A 5955-nucleotide genomic window follows, 5' to 3' on the forward strand; every position below is an offset into this window, starting at 1 on the left:
ACTCACAAAACGTGCTCAGCTCGGGCTGAAAATGCATTTAAAGCAATAAAAACTCAAATTGAATGTCACGCCTAAACCAAAGGACTTATGCACACACTTCAACATGTATTTTGTTCAGGATGACCTCCTGAAGCCTAAATGAGCAATAATTTGACCACACAACTCATTCCTATGAAGATACATTCAAACTCAAAAAACGTGCTCAGCTCGGGCTGAAAATGCATTTAAAGCAATAAAAACTCAAATTGAGTATCACACCTAAACCAAAGGACTTTTGCACACACTTCAACATGTATTTTGTTCAGGATGACCTCCTGAAGCCCATATGAGCATTAATTTGACCACACAACTCATTCCTATGAAGATACATTCAAACTCACAAAACGTGCTCAGCTAGGGCTGAAAATGCATTTAAAGCAATAAAAACTCAAATTGAGTGTCACGCCTAAACCAAAGGACTTATGCACACACTTCAACATGTATTTTGTTCAATATGACCTCCTGAAGCCCATATGAGCATTAATTTGACCACACAACTCATTCCTATGATGATACATTCAAACACACAAAACGTGCTCAGCTCGGCCTGAAAATGCATTTAAAGCAATAAAAACTCAAATTGACTGTCACGCCTAAACCAAAGGACTTATGCACACACTTCAACATGTATTTTGTTCAGGATGACCACCTGACGCCTAAATGAGCATTAAATTGACCACACAACTCATTCCTATTAAGATACATTCAAACTCACAAAACGTGCTCAGCTCGGGCTGAAAATGCATTTAAAGCAATAAATCCATCCATTTTCCGAACCGCTTGATCCTCACTAGGGTCGCGGGGGGTGCTGGAGCCTATCCCAGCTGTCTTCGGGCAGTAGGCGGGGGACACCCTGAATCAGTTGCCAGCCAATCGCAGGGCACACAGAGACAAACAACCATCCACGCCCACACTCACACCTAGGGACAATTTAGAGCGTCCAATCAACCTGCCATGCATGTTTTTGGAATGTGGGAGGAAACCGGAGCACCCGGAGAAAACCCACGCAGGCCCGGGGAGAACATGCAAACTCCACACAGGGAGGCCGGAGCTGGAATCGAACCCGGTACCTCTGCACTGTGAAGCCGACGTGCTAACCACTGGACTACCGGGCCGCCCCATTTAAAGCAATAAAGGTTAAATTAAATGCATTTTCAGCCCGAGCTGAGCGCGCTTTCTGACTTTGAATGTATCTTCATAGGAATGAGTTGTGTGGTCAAATTAATGCTCATTTAGGCGTCAGGTGGTCATCCTGAACAAAATACATGTTGAAGTGTGTGCATAAGTCCTTTGGTTTAGGCGTGACACTCAATTTGAGTTTTTATTGCTTTAAATGCATTTTTAGCCCGAGCTGAGCACGTTTTGTGAGTTTGAATGTATCTTCATAGGAATGAGTTGTGTAGTCAAATTAATGCTCATATGGGCTTCAGGAGGTCATCCTGAACAAAATACATGTTGAAGTGTGTGCATAAGTCCTTTGGTTTAGGCGTGACACTCAATTTGAGTTTTTATTGCTTTAAATGCATTTTCAGCCCGAGTTGAGCACGTTTTGTGAGTTTGAATGTATCTTCATAGGAATGAGTTGTGTAGACAAATTAATGCTCATATGGGCTTCAGGATGTCATCCTGAACTAAATACATGTTGAAGTGTGTGCATAAGTCCTTTGGTTTAGGTGTGACACTCAATTTGAGTTTTTATTGCTTTAAATGCATTTTCAGACCGAGCTGAGCACGTTTTTTGAGTTTGAATGTATCTTCATAGGAATGAGTTGTGTGGTCAAATTAATGCTTATTTAGGCTTCAGGAGGTCATCCTGAATAAAATACATGTTGAAGTGTGTGCATAAGTCCTTTGGTTTAGGCGTGACACTCAATTTGAGTTTTTATTGCTTTAAATGCATTTTCAGCCCGAGCTGAGCACGTTTTGTGAGTTTGAATGTATCTTCATAGGAATGAGTTGTGTGGTCAAATTAATGCTCATATGGGCTTCAGGAGGTCATCCTGAACAAAATACATGTTGAAGTGTGTGCATAAGTCCTTTGGTTTAGGTGTGACACTCAATTTGAGTTTTTATTGCTTTAAATGCATTTTCAGACCGAGCTGAGCACGTTTTTTGAGTTTGAATGTATCTTCATAGGAATGAGTTGTGTGGTCAAATTATTGCTCATTTAGGCTTCAGGAGGTCATCCTGAACAAAATACATGTTGAAGTGTGTGCATAAGTCCTTTGGTTTAGGTGTGACACTCAATTTGAGTTTTTATTGCTTTAAATGCATTTTCAGACCGAGCTGAGCACGTTTTTTGAGTTTGAATGTATCTTCATAGGAATGAGTTGTGTGGTCAAATTATTGCTCATTTAGGCTTCAGGAGGTCATCCTGAACAAAATACATGTTGAAGTGTGTGCATAAGTCCTTTGGTTTAGGCGTGACACTCAATTTGAGTTTTTATTGCTTTAAATGCATTTTCAGCCCGAGCTGAGCAAGTTTTGTGAGTTTGAATGTATCTTCATAGGAATGAGTTGTGTGGTCAAATTAATGCTCATTTAGGCTTCAGGTGGTCATCCTGAACAAAATACATGTTGAAGTGTGTGCATAAGTCCTTTGGTTTAGGCGTGACACTCAATTTGAGTTTTTATTGCTTTAAATGCACTTTCAGCCCGAGCTGAGCACGTTTTGTGAGTTTGAATGTATCTTCATAGGAATGAGTTGTGTGGTCAAATTAATGCTTATTTAGGCTTCAGGAGGTCACCCTGAACAAAATACATGTTGAAGTGTGTGCATAAGTCCTTTGGTTTAGGCGTGACACTCAATTTGAGTTTTTATTGCTTTAAATGCATTTTCAGCCCGAGCTGAGCACGTTTTGTGAGTTTGAATGTATCTTCATAGGAATGAGTTGTGTGGTCAAATTAATGCTCATTTAGGCTTCAGGTGGTCATCCTGAACAAAATACATGTTGAAGAGTGTGCATAAGTCCTTTGGTTTAGGTGTGACACTCAATTTGAGTTTTAATTGCTTTAAATGCATTTTCAGCCCGAGCTGAGCACGTTTTGTGAGTTTGAATGTATCTTCATAGGAATGAGTTGTGTAGTCAAATTAATGCTCATTTAGGCTTCAGGTGGTCATCCTGAACTAAATACATGTTGAAGTGTGTGCATAAGTCCTTTGGTTTAGGCGTGACACTCAATTTGAGTTTTTATTGCTTTAAATTAAATGCATTTTCAGCCCGAGCTGAGCGCGCTTTCTCACTTTGAATGTATCTTCATAGGAATGAGTTGTGTGGTCAAATTAATGCTCATTTAGGCGTCAGGTGGTCATCCTGAACAAAATACATGTTGAAGTGTGTGCATAAGTCCTTTGGTTTAGGCGTGACACTCAATTTGAGTTTTTATTGCTTTAAATGCATTTTCACCCCGAGTTGAGCGCGTTTTGTGAGTTTGAATGTATTCTCATAGGAATGAGTTGTGTGGTCAAATTAATGCTCATATGGGCTTCAGGAGGTCATCCTGAACAAAATACATGTTGAAGTGTGTGCATAAGTCCTTTGGTTTAGGCGTGACACTCAATTTGAGCTTTTATTGCTTTAAATGCATTTTCAGCCCGAGTTGAGCGCGTTTTGTGAGTTTGAATGTATCTTCATAGGAATGAGTTGTGTGGTCAAATTAATGCTCATTTAGGCTTCAGGTGGTCATCGTGAACAAAATACATGTTGAAGTGTGTGCATAAGTCCTTTGGTTTAGGCGTGACACTCAATTTGAGTTTTTATTGCTTTAAATGCATTTTCAGCCCGAGCTGAGCACGTTTTGTGAGTTTGAATGTATCTTCATAGGAATGAGTTGTGTGGTCAAATTAATGCTCATATGGGCTTCAGGAGGTCATCCTGAACAAAATACATGTTGAAGTGTGTGCATAAGTCCTTTGGTTTAGGTGATACACTCAATTTGAGTTTTTATTGCTTTAAATGCATTTTCAGCCCGAGCTGAGCACTTTTTTTGAGTTTGAATGTATCTTCATAGGAATGAGTTGTGTGGTCAAATTATTGCTCATTTAGGCTTCAGGAGGTCATCCTGAACAAAACACATGTTGAAGTGTGTGCATAAGTCCTTTGGTTTAGGCGTGACACTCAATTTGAGTTTTTATTGCTTTAAATGCATTTTCAGCCCGAGCTGAGCACGTTTTGTGAGTTTCAATGTATCTTTATAGGAATGAGTTGTGTAGTCAAACTAATGCTCATATGGGCTTCAGGAGGTCATCCTGAGCAAAATACATGTTGAAGTGTGTGCATAAGTCCTTTGGTTTAGGCGTGACACTCAATTTGAGCTTTTATTGCTTTAAATGCATTTTCAGCCCGAGTTGAGCGCGTTTTGTGAGTTTGAATGTATCTTCATAGGAATGAGTTGTGTGGTCAAATTAATGCTCATTTAGGCTTCAGGTGGTCATCGTGAACAAAATACATGTTGAAGTGTGTGCATAAGTCCTTTGGTTTAGGCGTGACACTCAATTTGAGTTTTTATTGCTTTAAATGCATTTTCAGCCCGAGCTGAGCACGTTTTGTGAGTTTGAATGTATCTTCATAGGAATGAGTTGTGTGGTCAAATTAATGCTCATATGGGCTTCAGGAGGTCATCCTGAACAAAATACATGTTGAAGTGTGTGCATAAGTCCTTTGGTTTAGGTGTGACACTCAATTTGAGTTTTTATTGCTTTAAATGCATTTTCAGCCCGAGCTGAGCACGTTTTTTGAGTTTGAATGTATCTTCATAGGAATGAGTTGTGTGGTCAAATTATTGCTCATTTAGGCTTCAGGAGGTCATCCTGAACAAAACACATGTTGAAGTGTGTGCATAAGTCCTTTGGTTTAGGCGTGACACTCAATTTGAGTTTTTATTGCTTTAAATGCATTTTCAGCCCGAGCTGAGCACGTTTTGTGAGTTTCAATGTATCTTCATAGGAATGAGTTGTGTGGTCAAATTATTGCTCATTTAGGCTTCAGGAGGTCATCCTGAACAAAACACATGTTGAAGTGTGTGCATAAGTCCTTTGGTTTAGGTGTGACACTCAATTTGAGTTTTTATTGCTTTAAATGCATTTTCAGACCGAGCTGAGCACGTTTTTTGAGTTTGAATGTATCTTCATAGGAATGAGTTGTGTGGTCAAATTATTGCTCATTTAGGCTTCAGGAGGTCATCCTGAACAAAATACATGTTGAAGTGTGTGCATAAGTCCTTTGGTTTAGGCGTGACACTCAATTTGAGTTTTTATTGCTTTAAATGCATTTTCAGCCCGAGCTGAGCAAGTTTTGTGAGTTTGAATGTATCTTCATAGGAATGAGTTGTGTGGTCAAATTAATGCTCATTTAGGCTTCAGGTGGTCATCCTGAACAAAATACATGTTGAAGTGTGTGCATAAGTCCTTTGGTTTAGGTGTGACACTCAATTTGAGTTTTAATTGCTTTAAATGCATTTTCAGCCCGAGCTGAGCACGTTTTGTGAGTTTGAATGTATCTTCATAGGAATGAGTTGTGTAGTCAAATTAATGCTCATTTAGGCTTCAGGTGGTCATCCTGAACTAAATACATGTTGAAGTGTGTGCATAAGTCCTTTGGTTTAGGCGTGACACTTTATTTGAGTTTTTATTGCTTTAAATTAAATGCATTTTCAGCCCGAGCTGAGCGCGCTTTCTGACTTTGAATGTATCTTCATAGGAATGAGTTGTGTGGTCAAATTAATGCTCATTTAGGCGTCAGGTGGTCATCCTGAACAAAATACATGTTGAAGTGTGTGCATAAGTCCTTTGGTTTAGGTGTGACACTCAATTTGAGTTTTTATTGCTTTAAATGCATTTTCAGCCCGAGTTGAGCGCGTTTTGTGAGTTTGAATGTATCTTCATAGGAATGAGTTGTGTGGTCAAATTAATGCTCA

The sequence above is a fragment of the Hippocampus guttulatus genome, unplaced genomic scaffold (assembly GCF_054856545.1).
Source record: "Hippocampus guttulatus isolate MCC_2025c unplaced genomic scaffold, RoL_Hgut_1.0 HiC_scaffold_26, whole genome shotgun sequence".
NCBI classification, from domain to species: Eukaryota; Metazoa; Chordata; class Actinopteri; order Syngnathiformes; family Syngnathidae; genus Hippocampus; species Hippocampus guttulatus.